General features: G+C 39.7%; 1 protein-coding gene across 1 annotated transcript in view; it reads right to left on the minus strand.

Annotated features, from left to right (window-relative positions):
- Window positions 1–18,691, minus strand: part of LOC124144883 — a 381,519-nt gene that overhangs the window by 50,020 nt on the left and 312,808 nt on the right. The window contains exon 8 of the transcript XR_007221550.1: window positions 17,677–17,816. The gene's annotated coding sequence lies outside the window, so the exon portion shown is untranslated. The remainder of the gene's footprint in view (window positions 1–17,676; window positions 17,817–18,691) is intronic.

Consider the following 18,691-nt stretch of genomic DNA (forward strand, 5'->3'; position numbering starts at 1 on the left):
TTTTACTGGTTTGTTTACAGATGTTTTTTTGTCTCAAAAGCATAGATTGATGTTCGAAATTTAAAAAGAGAGCAATAGGACTCATTTGACTTATATAATAATTTTATGACACTTCAACCTTATTTTGGTACCCAAATCTTTGGTGATTTCAAGAAAAATTGGTGCAAATAATTTTGGGATAAATATAGTATTTCTACACATTGTCAAGGACAATGAAATATAAAAAAATAATTAAAAAATGCCAAAACACATGTTATTCAGAAACTTTATACCTTTCTGCAGATCCAAAGAAAAATTGGTGCAAAAGGTTCTGGGATAAATATAGTATTTTTATAACATTGTCGAAGACAATGAAATATAAAAAATTAATTAAAAAATGCCAAAACACATATGTTATTCAGAAAACCATATACCTCCTGCAGGTCAAATTTCAAAATGATACATGTGGAAATAGCTGAATTATGGTAAAAAATTACCCTTTCAACATGCCTACCATGGCAGCAATGTTTATAATCATAATAATCATAATCTGTGAACAAATTTTGGGGATCATTCGTGCTGATACGGGGGGGCAAAGACACACACTGTTTGGCGTAACGATGATATAAAAAAATAGGAAATAGATTTATCATGCAAAACTGGCTCCCACAGGAGATATCGCTTGGATGAGATCAAGCAATATCTACACTGTAGATATTGCTGCAATGAAATTACATCACAATGCTTTGCAGACCACTGTGAAATCACTGGTTACCGTGACATCACAATCAAATGACATCACTAATGGCTCTGCTACTGAAGCTGTTAGCAGTACTTTTTACACTAAATCCTCAGCAAGCCTTGGAATTTTTCCACTTTTATCATATATTTGATATCAAAACACTCGGGTGAGATTCCATATATATAAATTCTTCATCATGTTTGACACTATAAGCTGTACTTATATTTACTCAACCTTCACCTCAAAGAAAACACGGGCGGTCGGGTAGCCTAGTGGTTAAAGTGTTCGATCGTCACGCCGAAGACCCGGGTTCGATTCCAGACATGGGTACAATGTGTGAAGCCCATTTCTGGTGTCCCCCGCCGTGATATTGCTGGAATATTGCAAAAAGCGGCGTAAAACCATACTCACTCACTCACTCACTCAAAGAAAACACCAAATATATGCTACAGTGTTTACATATGACATCACCACTAGTGACCGATTTTGTAAAGTGGCGTGTTCACCGAAGTATACAGGATTTTCAGAGGACTTTCATTGATTCTGGGATCACAAAAATATAACTGTGCCATGAAGACAATCATAAAGAATTGGACAATCTGCATATCGTTATTGTCCAACGTAACCAAGGAAACGTCAGAAATGTAGATAAATGCCATCGTCATTGTGCGTGATTTTGTGTCACTCATGGCGCCACACAGAACAGAAACTACTACAATTTCGGTTGAGTTTACCAAATCATTGCAATGTATCTGTGTTTTATTCCCTAATTCCTGCAACAATAATCTACCCATGCATATTCTCCAAAATGTGAGCCACAGTGTGCAACAAATGGTTGGATCTCTCCAAATAGGAGAAAATGCTACACAGTGTAAAATCTGAATTTTGCTTTGTTCTCATTTCTAACAAGTTCAGTTTTCCAAGCAGAGTGTTCATTTTCGCGTGTGATAGATTACGCTTGATTTCATCTCATCTACACAATTTGTATCAGTGACAAAAACAATTTGTAATCTGATGCTAAAATGTTTGAGGAATTCAGAGATGTATGTATTGCTGCAGAATGTGAAAGTATCACAGCTGAGTGGGAAATATATGTATTGTACATGACTGGGTATGTCTCAGAAGTATCCTTTCTGATTTGATAAAGATAAAGGTCATCGTATCCCAATTGAGCGGATCGATGCTCATGATGTCAATCACTGGATTGTCTGGTCCAGACTCGATTATTTACAGACCGCCGTCATGTAGCTGGAATATTGCTGAGTGTGGCGTTAAACAACAAACAACACAACAACACACAGATAATTCATAGATACCCATGATAAAAAATGTGCTATTTTTGTTCTTGAAATCTCTGGGTAAATAGGGTCAATTTAGATTTCAAAACATAGACAAACTAACACTGTGAAAAAATGATTTTGTATCATGACAAAAAAAGTGATATTTACATTGAACCTAATTTTCAGTGGCCGTTTTCAGTAACTTTGCTTTGTCTACAAAAATGACTGTGGATGATCTCAGAGTGAGTGAGTGAGTGAGGTTTTACGCCGCTTTTAGCAATATTCCAGCAATATCACGGCGGGGGACACCACAAATGGGCTTCACACATTGTACCCATGTCGGGAGTCGAACCCGGGTCTTCGGCGTGACGAGTGAACGCTTTAACCACTAGGCTACCCGACCGCTCCGGATGATCTCAGAACAGAGGATTTCCCACCAAATCAAAACTCTGAAGTGCAGGTGTGTGCGTGATGTACATCTTATCTACAGTTTCATTCAACTCCAAAGTGAGGGTTTAAGAGGTGAGACATGCATGTCCCTGTGGCATCCAGGGGGTTAATAACAAAAAGCTTTGAACTGAAATTGTATTTTTTTTACATATTTTTCATTTTTGGCTTACTGGCTTATCCATAATCCAAATGATAAAAACATATACCGCATGATGTATCAACTGACTATTGCATGATCCATCAACCAACTAATGCATGATGTATCAGCGGACTAATGCATAATGTATTAACTGACTAATGCATGATGTATCAACTGACTAATGCATGATGTATCAACTGACTAATGCATGATGTATCAGCTGACTAATGGATGATGTATCAGCTGACTAATGCATGATGTATCAACTGACTAATGGATGATGTATCAGCTGACTAATGCATGATGTATCAACCGACTAATGCATGATGTATCAACTAATGCATGATGTATCAACCGACTAATGCATGATGTATCAACTGATGCATGATGTATCAACCAACTAATGCATGATGTATCAACCGAATAATGCATGATGTATCAACTAATGCATGATGTATCAACCGACTAATGCATAATGTATCAACCGACTAATGCATGATGTATCAGCTGACTAATGCATGATGTATCAACTAATGGATGATGTATCAACTGACTAATGCATAATGTATCAACTAATGGATGATGTATCAACTGATTAATGCATGATGTATCAACTAATGGATGATGTATCAACTGATTAATGCATGATGTATCAACTAATGCATGATGTATCAACTGATTAATGCATGATGTATCAACTAATGGATGATGTATCAACTGATTAATGCATGATGTATCAACTAATGCATGATGTATCAGCTGACTAATGCATGATGTATCAACTAATGGATGATGTATCAACTGATTAATGCATGATGTATCAACCGACTAATGCATGATGTATCAGCTGACTAATGCATGATGTATCAACTAATGCATGATGTATCAACTGACTAATGCATGATGTATCAGCTGACTAATGGATGATGTATCAACCGACTAATGCATGATGTATCAACCGACTAATGCATAATGTATCAACCGACTAATGCATGATGTATCAACTGATGGATGATGTATCAACTGACTAATGCATAATGTATCAACTAATGGATGATGTATCAACTGATTAATGCATGATGTATCAACTAATGGATGATGTATCAACTGATTAATGCATGATGTATCAACTAATGCATGATGTATCAGCTGACTAATGCATGATGTATCAACTAATGGATGATGTATCAACTGATTAATGCATGATGTATCAACAGACTAATGCATGATGTATCAGCTGACTAATGCATGATGTATCAACTAATGCATGATGTATCAGCTGACTAATGCATGATGTATCAGCTGACTAATGGATGATGTATCAACCGACTAATGCATGATGTATCAACCGACTAATGCATGATGTATCAGCTGACTAATGCATGATGTATCAACTAATGCATTCTGATCAACTAATGCATGATGTATCAACTGAGTAATGCATGATGTATCAGCTGACTAATGCATGATGTATCAACCGACTAATGCATGATGTATCAACCGACTAATGCATGAAGTATCAACTGATTAATGCATGATGTTTCAGCCGACGAATGCATGATGTATTAACCGACTAATGCATGATGTATCAACAGACTAATGCATGATGTATCAGCTGACTAATGCATGATGTAAAGACTGACTAAGACTAATGCATGATGTATCACCTGACTTATGCATAATGTATCAACTGACAAATGCATATCATGGTCTAACTGTACAGATCTTAGACCCCTGATCTATCTGAATAATAACTTATGTAAAAACTGTCTCTTGTCGGATCACTATGCATGATATCAGTCCCATGGATACAACTTGTCACATTGTCTGAATAATAACTTATGTCTCTGGACAAATCATCATGCATTCCAGAGGGGAAATAATCACATTTATTACCAATGTTTCAACAGATAATACAGATCATCAAATCTTTGAAAGGCATCTAAAAGTTGGAAGAATATGAAGAATGAAACTTTTAAGGAAGCAATGTCTTAATTGTTTGAAACAACATTCTAAAAAGGGCTTCTTCTTCACATTCACCAGATGGAGGACAAGAAATAGTCCTGAAATTGTGTTCAAAACAATAAAGAAGTTGTTATCTCTAAAAGTTTCATGTTTTCTGGACAGATGATCATGCACTTTGTGGATTAAACATAGAGCTAAGTGTTGGATATTGTATTTATCCTGTAACTGATGCATCTGCCAACATGATCATTTACTTGATAACACGGTTACATCTTGGACACGGGTTCTTCAGATGGAGAACTCTATCATTACATCCACATATATAACGACTGTAGGAACGGACAAAACCGTATAACACTGAGCACCTGGAGCCTACATTACCATCCATGCAGCACATTAACCAATTCTCAGCTGGCGTCTCTTCCACAATACAATCTCAGCTCAAAACCAGAACATAAACACACAGGCATAACATTTCCTAAAATGCTTCAAGGCCTTGGACCAGCAACTTAGAGGGACGAGGATTCAAATTATCTCGGATAAACCTGTGTTGATTTTTCATCAAATCTGCAAAACACTTCTGACACCTATAATATATACGACTAAACATAAGTGAAGGACCACATGATTCTTTCATGTTACTAAAACTTATCTGAAATGCCACAATTACAAACAGTGAGTGAGTGAGTTGGGTTTAACGCCGCTTTAAACAGTATTCCCCGAAGTGGTGCAGGTCTGACACGTTTACCACTTCCGTGAAACCCACGAGCACGGGTATGGTGCTGACAAACCTAGAAACATAATAGGGGCGAACCGGGATTCGAACCCACAATCATAGGTTTCTGGCATGCCCAAGGGACACAACTCTGCTCAGTGAATCGCTGCACCTTAGACGACTGGGCCACCCGTGCCCCCCCCCCCCAATACAAACAGATTAACTAGATAGATAAATTAGTAATATGAAACAATTGGGTGGTCTTTTACTGTTTTTGAGTAGGAAAATATACCTTAAATTACTTGAAGACTGAAAGTAAGTAATACCTGATAATATTCTCCAAAATATGTTTACAAACAAAAGCAGCAAATTGTCAACACCCCTGATGTTTGATCCACAGGCTGGTTCCACACAGCATTTGTTATTGCTTTTGTTTGTTTGTTTGTTTGTTTGTATGTTTGTTGTTTAACACTACATTCAGCAATATTCCAGCTTTATGACGGTGGTTTGTAAATAATCGAGTCTGGGCCAGTGAATAACATCACGAGCATCGATCCACTCAATTGGGATCGATGACATGCATCGACTAAGTCAGCAAGTCTGACCACCCGGTCCCGTTAGTCACCTCTTATGACAAGCAGTCTCCTTTTATGGAAAGCATGGGTTGCTGAAGACCTATTCTACACCGGATTGAAATCCACATTAGTGAGTTAAAGAGTAAGGTTTAACGCCGCTTTTAACAGTATTCCAGTTATATAGCGGCGTGTCAGCTTAATGTGGGAGGAAAGCCCGAAGTGATGCCAGTCTCAGACGTTTACCACTTTGGTGAAACTCATGAGCACGGGTATGGTGCTGACAAACCTAGAAACATAATCGGGGCAAACCGTGATTCGAATCCACAATCATAGGTTTCTGGCGTGCACAAAGAATGCAACTCTGCACAGCGAATCACGGCGCCTTAGACGACTGGGCCACCGTGCCCCCCAAAATCCACATTAACTAAAATGATTCCTATCAAGGACCAAATGGCATATAATTGCATTTCTGCTTGCATCCTTCTCAAGAAGCTGCAGCATGTTTTCGGGCCAATAACTTATGTTCCTAACCAGCCCATTTAAGCTATACAAGCAGTTATTTCATGCCGGAAGTCATTATAAAAACAACCAGTCCTGCATCCGGAGTTTCTTTTGGATGGCTTTTAATGGTTACCTGTCTCAAGCTTGTCACATCTTGATTCAGGGCAAACCTGTGTTAAAGGCCGGGCCTAGAAAGAGGGTCCATCTCTCTCAGTGACATCAATTACTTAACTAAAGTTAATCTAATACAAATGTTTGATAGTGCCCTCTGGAGACTGGGGGCAGACAGAAAGTGTTCAGACAATTATCCCCAGCTAAACTAGGCATCGGGGACAAGGACATCTCAAGCATGTGTCACTGCATGGCTACAGCATCAGACAAAGAAACTCCACCAAGCAGACAACCTTCTATGTACAGTCAAATCGAACAACTGTAGAATGTCACGACTTTGGTGAGCAGGCATTAACTGAACATTTATCGTGGTAGACATGCGGAGGACGTTTCCAAATTTGACGCATCAGTGACAAAAATGATGCCCGATGCAATTCCCTATTTTGACTTGTACCATATGTTCCCATGTTTTTTTTCAGGTGAACAATTGACTTGCCTTTGCATGTGTTTGTGATGGGTGGGGCAGGATACGCTCACCTTTTTGCGAACACCTGGTATCATTCTATTTGATAGTGCTTCATAAACACATGCTCATGATATAGTCGGAATCGTACAATCGACTCTGCTTCATGAGGAGATTTCTATTGGATATGAAAAAGGTTTTGTCACTTTATTGACAGCTGCAGGCGGCTGGTCCCCAATGTAGAAGTCATGTTGTTTCAGAGTGTTTGGATCTAGCTCCGTACATGGTACCATGTTAATTTCTATGGTAGAACTCTTCTTCTGGATTTGCTTCGGTGTTCTATACACAAAACCAACTTAATTTCTTTTAGAGACATATCCTTCTGAATTTGCAGTTGCGTCTTCAGATAGTGACATACAGTCAAGTCTCGTTTATCCGACACTCGTTAATTCGACAATCGGCTTTATCCGACACAAATGATGGGAACCGATTAAATCAGTGCTGTTTAGACATCAGAAATGTTTTGATGCGAGACGAGTTGACGAGTAGCTGCATATTTAAACGGCTGCAGAGATAAACTTTGTGTTTTGTGTTAAACTTTAGAGGTTGCATGATTAGAAAACATATTCCGCGAACAATGTAACACAACAATATGAATATTTCCTTTTTCCTTTTTTTATTACAACATGTTTGAATCGTTATCTATCGTGTAGTTGTCCAATTTTCAATCACGAACGTTGATAATACCTAATTTCGTTTATCCGACAAACTCGTTAATCCGACATAATCATATGCAACCAACAATGTCGGATAAACGGGACTTGACTGTATTTTACTTATTACTCGCCCGTGAAGAGATCACCTGTTTAAAAAACATACAGCTGTGTTACACATTTAACAAATGTTGGGATAACACTTTCTTAGTAAAGTACAGATTCTCGTACGATTCTTTCTAAATGGCATTGTGTATTCATGTGTTACACATTGTGTAATACCAAAGCACGTGCTTATGTTTGATTGTTTCTTTGTTTGAGTATTGTTAAATGCCACACTCAGCAATAATCCAGCTATATGTCGGCGGTCTGTAAATAATTGAGTCTTGACCCGAAAATCCAGTGATTGATATCATGAGCATCGATCCATGCAATTTGGATATGATGATTTGCATCAACCAAGTCAGAGAGCCTGACCACCTGATTCCGTTAGTCACGTGCTTATGTACTGCGGGAACAAGTTTCACTAACAAGTATTGAAAACTCCCAACATCCCTGTGCTTATTCAACAACATTTCGTGTAGAGATGATCGATCACTAAGAGGAGCACTACCGATGACCCCGGCAACTCTGTTGCTGGGATAGACATTGTTTTGCCAGTGGATCTTGCAACAAAATTCCACAAATTACGTCACAGGATATTGTGATGTGATTGACAGCTTTATGGTGCAGGGCCCAATTCCGCAAGTCGATCATGGAGCAACGACAGCCGCAAGTCTATGTAACAGTATGGGAGTTATAATAAACTTTGCATTAAGATAGATTTGTGGAACCCACCCCTGAATTCAAAAGGGGGGTTGCTGTATGGTATTAAATTAATATGTGTAAACTTTTGACATTTTTTAAGTATTATTCCCTTAAACTTTAAATTGGATTACTGTATTCAACGTAATAAGCACCCAGGGCACTCTCAAAATAAGAAATAGGGGGCTCTTATTAGAATATAATTTTGGTGAAAGAGTTGAAAGATCGTAAATTTTGTGGTTTATGCTGACAGCCTAAAATGATACAAAAGAAAAGTCTGTGCGTACTATACACGACAGATATATTTTTCAAGAATTTAATTTCCTGTAATTAAGGGTGCATATAACACACAAGTGTGTATCATACACGAATAAATAAGTCTTGTGTACATTGATCAATCGGAAGGGTGCAAATAGGGATTGATCACTAGCCAATATATTAGCAAATATTGCTGTGGGTGCTTTTTAGAGCGGGGCGTTTCTTACGTCGAATACGGTATGCAGTGGATTATCTGTATATTCACACAAGTAATAAATAAAATACTAAATTTACTCCCGTATAATTTTATGAAACCTGTGAATAGTTCTGGTATCTGACTTGCTTACACTCGTCAGATACCAGAACCATTCACTCATTTCATATTACAAAGGAGTAAGTTTAGTATTCTATATATGTCACATTCTTCAGTTGACAGATAATTGCAAAATACAATTGTCATCATATGTTTGTATGAGTTTTTAAGTCATATATCTCGGGTTGCCATCCACATAGTGTTATGTGGCAATAGAGATTTTTGTAAGTGTATCTGTAGTGAATGTCAGTGGAAGCAAATCATTGAGGCATTAGTAAAATAGAGACCTGTAGTGGTCACTTTTCAGTGGTCTGCAGCAGTGAGAGTACTTCAGAGTTATCTGCCTTTGTGTGCAAATGAACCAAGCTCCTTCCCAGCGCGTGACACCTTCGTTACACTCTCGGTAACATCGCTGCCACCAGTGTGGGCGCGGCCATTACAAGAATCTTGAAATTTGCCCTCTATCCCCAAATGTAGTAACGTTTATACTTTTGTTTATTTCTTTGGGAAAGCCATCATAGTTCATTTTGAAAAGGTTGACGGTCCATGTTTTCCAGATGAATTTTACTTTGTTGTTTGTACAATCAGATTGGTTCGAGATTGCAGACTAACGGAAAATCAACCAACTTCTCCCTTACATTCTTACTAGATCAATTACATGATAGTTTTAATGTAATAGAAATTCAAATTGACAAACAAGGAAAGTAATTTAGCAGGGGTAAGTGTAATCGGCGTCACGACAGTCATCACTTGTTTGTAAACATAACGGTCATTCGGTTGCGAGTTCAACTCCAAGCATGGTTGTGGCCACCTATCACAGTGGGGAGTTTTGACTGGTGGCAGCGATAGTATAGAGAGCTCCACGAACCGGCTATCGCTGTGCGGAGCTTGGCCAATGAACATGACAGGCTCGGTCGTTCGATAAGTTTTTGGACAGTTTCTAGAAGGCTGTCTGTACCTATATGTGAGTGTGAAGAGTGTGATTAAAGGCTTAAATCATTTTCTGTCACTGACAATCACTACAAGTTCAACAATCTGTACTGACACGTCATAACAGTGAATAATGGTACAGTCATGCCCCACTTATACGGACTTCAGATATCCGGAAACCTCGGTTCCCGGACGATTTTAATTCAAAACGAAATAATTACTATATAAATTTACCCGTATATACGTAAATTCAGTTTCTGGAACCGGATGGTCATTTTCATACACAAAACACTGAAATGCACACAAAATTGTCTCTCTTACCCGGACAATACACTTCCGCTGGTGGTAATCCTTCCACTGGTGGTAATCCTTTGATTCGTGAGAAGTCAATTAACCAAGTGACACTGAGTTACGTTTGAGACGAGCTTGTTTATTGTACATGTATATTGTACATATGTTTTATTGTACATGTTTATTGTACATAGTGTATCATGTAGGAAATTTCAAGGGGAGGCTGCTAGTAAGGACAAGGACGCTGTTGTGAGAGGAACTCTTCCAGTAAGAAGCTGGTTTCAGTTATACGGAAATTCGTGTATACGGACGAATTGTGAAATGACGCAATTGTCCGTATAAACGAGGCACGACTGTACATTGCAGATTTTCTTATCAGCCTTCATATACAGTAAATTACGGTTATAATGAACTCAAAGGAACCACTAGTTTCAGTTCGTAAAATACGTAGTTCGTTATTAACATTTCGACTGTCAGACATCTTGGATCAAGTCATGTGACCACATAATGTTACTCGATAAATGACAAAAGTGTGTAATTTGAGGACAAAGTGTCATTACTTGAGAGTAAATCAATTGCCTTTAATTGTTTATTGTTGCTTTTTCGACGTGGGTGTTTTGAAAGGCAGACTGGTGACACGTGAGTGAGTGAGTGTGGTTTTACGCAGCTTTTAGCAATATTCCAGCAATACCATGATGGGGGGGGGGGGGGGGGGGACACCAGAAATAGGGTTCACACATTGTACCCATGTCGGGAATCGAACCCGGGTCTTCGGCGTGTGGTGACATGTGAACAGCTCAGCTCAGGGATAAATTTTATATGATAAAATACAGAGCAAATGGTGGTGACCAAACGAACAGTTCGTTATATCAATCAGTTCATTATAAACATAGTTAACTGTGTCAGCATCTTTATCATTGGAGCAGACAAAGCTCATTGGTGACATAGGTGAGGTGAAATGGGGTTTTACGTCGCGTCCAAGATTATTGCACTTACATAGCGACGTGCGTGCGTGTGTGCGTGCTTGTTGTAGTCCGGACTGATGCTGATTTATAGTGCTAACTCACTGAGATACCATGCCGCAGTTTAACATGAATACCCCACTCAGACACAGTATACTGACTCCGAGCTGACCAGTCCTTGCTTTAGCCCCTTAATGCCGAGCGCCAGACAGGGTAACAACCATCTTTTAACATCTTTTGGTATGACGCGGCCGGGGATCGAATCCCTGACCTTCCGCTCTCCGGGTGGACGCTCTACCTCTAGACCACAGAGGCGGTTTCATTTTGACATGAGGTCTACAAGCACTGATTGTGCCATCAGGATACAAGGATACAAAGTTAAGTTGAGCTACATGGTTCCCAGCTGATGTTTTCAAGATGATCCTCTAAACAATTAATTGAGCAACATTTTTTTAGATTTTTTTGTATGTTGTTCAATGCCACATTCAGCAATGTATACATCCCCAAGACCCCATGCCTGCCAATAGAGTAAACAAAATTGAGAACTGGCTGTGCACAAAGGTGTGACCTGGCTATTTGTGTTTTATTTTACCCAGATAGTTGAAATCACACTGTAGATATGAACTATAGCACCTGTGGAAGTCACTGTGTTGTCTGGCACAGGTCTGATTACTTCAAGAACACCTGGGGTGGTCGGGTAGCCTAGTGGTTAAAGCGTTCGCTCGTCACGCCGAAGACCCGGGTTCGATTTCCGAAATGGGTACAATGTGTGAAGCCCATTGCTGGTGTCCCCCACCGTGATATTGCTGGAATATTGCTAAAAGCGGCGTAAAACTATACTCACCCACTCACTCACTCAAGAACACCTGGTGTCATCAATAATTTCCAATGATCCATTCATATAATTTCCCCTGCTATTTAGCCTTTTATGCCCAATGAAATCTGTTTCTTGGAAAAACGAGAATTATTCTGTAGAATGATGTTTTATATTTACAGATCACTGGCAAAAAAGGCTGACTGCAGAATTAAATATTGATCCAAATTGCCAAAAACCTGTCCTTCAATCCTTCAGGTACCAAATGCCGAATATGGTCCTTGAAATATAACATCCTTGTACCAGTTTCAATTTCCTCTTCCAGCCAGAAAAGTCTTCCTAACCTTCCATACAACAGACAAAACAACCAATTAGGACAAGAACCTTATACATTTCAGTCTCAAGAGTCCGCGTACCCTGGCCCCACATACAACTCTGAACCTCCACTATAGATCCTCCTCAGATCTTTCAATCAGTGACACAAATAAAGTCCAACACACCCTACTTGCTCGCTCAACCATCCCCAATTCCTCAGTCAACCATCAAACAGATCCTGCCCAATTTAGCATTTACAATACTCCTGACACTCTCTTGGAAACATGCAGCCATAAAGTGCCTTCCAATGGCACAATATCCTAAAGCCACGCCAATTGATGAATGCCCATGTCAGCATCCACAGTGCTTGGACATTCATCAGGCATGTCCTTTCAGAAAAGCATCAAGGAGCTTCTTCGTCCTCCTTTCTGTCAACATAACAATCCCTTCGATGATGCCAGCATCTCCAACACACCATAAACTCCTTGGCATCCTTGTGGACATCTATTATCATTATGTCATTTTATATTTCTAATACAACAGGGCCAGGCCATATAATATAACTTTTATTTCTCCATGGCTAATGTCACAGGGGAAGTCAATAAAAGTGTAAATTATTATGGCTGATTTATGTCTACTTCTCAGTCATAGTCCTGTCAGGGTAGACAGTAGTTAAAAGAAATTTATGTCCCACGATAGTTTAATGGCCATGTGGTCCGGGCAGAACCTAGAACCATGTCTGTCTCATTGTAATCTGAAACAAAAGAGCGAGTCTTTGGAAGGATTGTAATTAACTCAAGGTGAGGTATTACCTATAGTTTGAGCTTTAATGGCCTTTGGTGCAACCAGGAGGTGATTGGAATCGGGTCTGTTTGCGTCCATGTGAAGGATTTATGCCACTTTGTGGACAAAGTATTTTTAGTCTGGGTATCAGGTATTTATGGTCTGGCCGTTGTGATTATTATCAGACTGGTAGTGATTGGAGGTTTCCACTTGGAAGTTGTAACTATATTTACTGACAATCATGGTTTCGCTGGAGTCTGTCTGTTCGTAATTTCAAATTAATAGGTTTTCGTATTTCGGGCATGGCTTTAACACTTCATTGGCCTGACAACTTTACAATAACAATGTTCTTATACAACAGTTTCTTTACAAAATACAGCCAGCTCCAAAAAGTCAATAATCTATAGCTCTCTGCCTTCATAAACTGATCATGAATACTCCACAGCTCCTTCAAATGGCTTGGAGTCCAGCCAAGGAGGAATCACACACGTTTCAATAATTCCATAGCAGATCACATAACTCCACATGTGTCAGTTATTGTTCTGGAAACAACTTGTTCAATGCATGGTCATATATCTCTATATATGTACATCTGCTAGACATCCTGTAAGATATGAGCAGTGTGTCTGAGGTCGGTGTATCACTGCACATAAAAGTGACAAATCCATTCCATAATCATCAGTGAGTGAGTGAGTGAGTTGGGTTTAACGCCACTTTTTAACAGTATTCCAGTTATATCGCGGCGTGTCAGCTTAATGTGGGAGGAAAGCCCGAAGTGATGCAGGTCTCAGACTTTTACCACTTGGGTGAAACCCACGAGCACGGGTATGGTGCTGACAAACCTAGAAACATAATCGGGGCGAACTGGGATTCCAACCCACAATCATAGGTTTCTGGCGTGCCCAAGGGACGCAACACTGCACAGCGAATCGCAGGGCCTTAGACAACTGGGCCCCCCGTGCCCACCATAATCATAAGAAATCATTTTATTATTACACTGAATGCAATGATCAAGTACAAAGTAGAAATACCTCTGAATGTAGAACGGTAAGAAAAATAGAATAAATAGAAACAAAAGAAGAACATTTGCATAATCATAAGACATCTGTGCTAAAAGCAGGGTTCATTTCACAATGCATCAGTGACTATGTTCCTGTGTCTTTTCAGGTGAAAAATTGACTTGCCTTTGCATGTGTTTGTGATGGGCACCACCAGTTGGACAAGATATGCTGATAGTGATTCATCAACACATGGTCATGATGTAGTAGGAATCGCACAATCGACTTTGTTTATGAAGCACTATCAATCAGGTCATAACGAAATACAGACTTCGGTAACATTACACAGGGTCAAGGTCAATAAATGGCAACAAAGTGGGAACAGTTTTGTTCAACTTACGCTATTATTATGTACTGGCCTTTGTTGTAATATACAGTTTGCTCGTCACGCCGAAGATCCGGGTTCGATTCCCGACATGGGTACAATGTGTGAAGCCCATTTCTGGTGTCCCCCGCCGTGATATTGCTGGAATATTGCTAAAAAGCGGCGTAAAACCATACTCACTCACTCACTCACTGTTGTAATATAAGTTGTAGCGGGATCACTCGGGGTACATGGGGTTATATGCATGTGGGCCTCATAAGACCCCATGCACCCCGAGCGATCTTGCTACAACAAATTTATGTCACAAATTAATGAACACAAATTCAAAATTCATAGAAAACAGCTGTTCCATTGAGTTGAGGTTTTACTTGTGCTATGTCACGTGACTTTCATTGACTCGGAAAAAGCATGCAGATATTTGCTTCAAAGTGGGGTATAAGGGATTTATTCTGTCTCTCAGAAATCCACATGCAGCTGACTTGTTCATGGCGGGGTATAAGAGATTTATTCCCCCCCTGAGAAATTTATTACCCTCCAAGGCGGGTTACACAGTATTTTTATCAAGACCAATCTGATCTCATCATTCTGACATGGAGGTATGATAATGGCCTTTGTCGAAATTGAATATGTGTGAAAGTAGGTGGGCGAGAGATGCTGGGCAACAGGGCCGGTGTTCCCATCATGCCTAGACTTCATCATTTAGTCGGCTGTGATACAGCTGAAATATTGCTGGCTGTGCCATTAACACCATTCCCTTGCTCCCAACCCTGTGAAGGTTATGAAACCAGTAATCTGGGGATATTTCTGGGAAATAATGAATAATGCCGCCACTGTCATCCCAAGTAGGTCTCTCTTGGTCCTAACCCTGTCCTCTGCAATTTGTCTTGGTCAGCTAATGAATTGACGTGACAACCCTGTTCACTACTGTCTTATCACGTGATTGTCATGATTGTCTTCTACTTTTGAAGTACAGGAATATAGCCCAGTGCCTCAAGCCAAAACTTACACAAGAATAGTGCAATGGCACTGTAGCTCACCTGGATTTGTACTCAACAATAAATGGTAAAATACACAACCAATGTAAAAAGTTACAGACAGCATTTGATATTCAAATATTTTCTGCATAAATACAGGGTTTTGACATTAAAATCTAATGAATTGAACAAAATATGATCTCATCATAAGGTAAAAGATACAAACAGTCTGGCAATTTCAGAAGAAAGTAGGGCACAGGCAAATTTTCATTTTTAGAGAATTTAAGGGCATGGTCCAAACACACATGGTCACATTCTGAAATAATGCTAGAAAACAAAAGTCGAATTACAACTAACTTCAGACCCCCCCCCCCCCGCATTATATGCCGGGGGATAAAAATGAATACATCACAAGTAATGATATCATTAGTGTACACAATGTCAAGGTTGGTTGGTTGGTTTGTTGTTTAACCCCACACTCAGCAATATTCCAGCTATATGATGGCGATCTGCAAATAATCCAGTCTGGACCAGACAATCCAGAGATTGACATCATGAACATCGATCCACGCAATTGGGATACGATGACATGCAATTAACCAAGTCAGCGAGACTGACCACCCGATCCCTTTAGTCGCCTTTTACGACAAGCATAAACGCCTTAATGTCAACGCTGTCACAATGATTCTACTTTCACTTAAAATGAAATTTAATTGACAACTTGCATGTTTGTGTTTATATCTATCAAGTGATGTCACTTCGTAGTACATTATTATCAGAACAATAAGATTTGTGTACATAACGTCCATTGTAATACAAATGTAACCATGGGCCGATGGCCTACACTTACGAAATAAACTGAATTGAATTGAATTGAATGTTTGTGTCAATCAAAAAAAAGGATGATCACAGAAAGGATGAATGAGTGAGCGAGTATGGCTTTACGTCGCTTTTAGCAATATTCCAGCAATATCACAGCGGAGTACACTAGAAATAGGCTTCACACATTGTACCCATGTCAGGAATCGAACCAGGGTCTTCAACAGACGAGCGAACGCTTTAACCACTAGGCTACCAAACCGCCTCCTCAGAAATATGAGGATTTTAGACTAGTGATGGTATTGATTTCTATGAAGCTGCAGAAATTATTTCACATTTCTTACCAAATTCTAGGAAGGACACACATGAGATGCATTTATATGTCACATACTAATTTAAAAAATTGAGTGAGTGAATGAATTTGGTTCAAATGGCTTTGAACTGCATTCTAGATTCTGTGTAACATTAAGGGTTTGTTTGTTTGTTTGTTTGTTGTTAAACACCACACTCAGCAATATTCCTGCCATAGGATGGTGGTCTGTAAATAGTCTGGACCAGACAATCCAGTGATTGAAATCATGAGCATCGATCTATGCTATTGGGATATGATGACATGCATCAACCAAGTCAGCGAGCCTGACCACCCGATCCATTTTGACCCCTCTTATGACAGGCATAGATTGCTGGAGACCTACATTCTTACCCTGAATCCCCACCGGTTTAACTTATGCTGACAAACCAACAGTATTAATCAGGGAGAATATGGGATTCAAACTCACAACCATAGGATCCTGACACACAAAGGGGCGCAACTCTGCATATCAATGGGTATGGTGCAACCATATACCTGGGATCGTAATCGAGGTAAATGTGGCATTTAAACTCACAACCAGCAGCTATAAGGGATGCAAAGCTTCACAGCGGGCTGCCTCGTCTTACACAATCCACGACCATAGCCACCACACATCCATTATACTTGAGCATTAATGTGAAAATGGATACACGAAGGAAAAAGATATGTTCAAGATTGTATTGGTGTTTCAGTGGCCCTGTTGAGAATAAAACTACATTTTCCATCTGTTCATCTTACAAAACCATGGCAACAAGACTGGAAATGGAAAATATTGTTTTTAACTAATTAACAAGTCCTGTATGTACTCCTTGCATAATGGAAACAATACATAATTGGTGGAAGTAGTTGATACAAAATAACAATATATTCCAATTGGAAAAAATGCTGATATGTTTGATTTCTTAAATAAAGGAAATACTTTCCTGAAATAAAAGAGCAGCTGTGATGGGAAGATGCAATTAGCAGATGTTATGAATTGCAATTATAAGAAAGACAAAAATTCCTGCGCAACGATTTTGTCACCATTAACTTAAGTGTTACATACCTGCTACAAACAAACCAATCGTGATGAAGATGAATCTGGGATTTCAACCAATGATTCAACGGATTCTGCATCTTGAGGATGCAAATCTGCACAGCAAATTCCGGCGCCCAAGATCACTGAATCACTGGATGGATCAAAAGCTGAAAAATACAATGTTCATAGTGAGGTGAAATGGGGTTTAACATCAAGCTCAAGATTATTGCACTGATACAGGGATGTGCATGCATGTATTTGTGTGGCTGCTTGTACTAGACCAGACTGATGCCAGTTTTATGGTGCTAGCCCATCGCAGTTTAACATGGGTACCCAACTCAGACACAGTATACTGATCCAGAACCGACCTTGTTTTATCACCTTAATCCTGAACACCAGGCCTGGTAACAAGTGAGTGAGTGAGTTGGGTTTTACGCCCTTTTAACAGTATTCCAGTTATATCGCAGCGTGTCAGCTTAATGTGGGAGAAAAGCCCGAAGTGATGCAGGTCTCAGATGTTTACCACTGCGGTGAAACCCACGAGCACGGGTATGGTGCTGACAAACCTAGAAACATAATCGGGGCGAACTGGGATTCGAACCCACAATCGTAGGTTTCTGGCTTGCCCAAGGGACGCAACCCTGCACAGCGAATTGCAGCGTCTTAGACAACTGGGCCACCGGTAACAAGTACTCTCTGTTAAACTATTTAGGTATGATAGCCGGTGATTGAACAACTGAAATTCCACTCTCCGGGCAGACACTCTATCCTACTCAGACACAGTATACTGACTCTGAGCCGACCAGTCCTTGTTTTAGCTCCTTGATGCCGAGCGCGAGACAAGGTAATAACAAGAAACATTTTTTAACGTCTTTTGGTATGACCATCTTCCATCAATTTAGTTCATTCCAACATGCGGGACGGTCGGGTAGCCTAGTGGTTAAAGCTTTCGATCGTCACGCCGAAGACCCGGGTTCGATTCCCGACATGGGTACAATGTGTGAAGCCCATTTCTGGTGTCCCCCGCCGTGATATTGCTTGA

Source organism: Haliotis rufescens, unplaced genomic scaffold, assembly GCF_023055435.1.
Source record: "Haliotis rufescens isolate VD_foot unplaced genomic scaffold, xgHalRufe1.0.p SCAF_16, whole genome shotgun sequence".
Taxonomy (NCBI): Eukaryota; Metazoa; Mollusca; class Gastropoda; order Lepetellida; family Haliotidae; genus Haliotis; species Haliotis rufescens.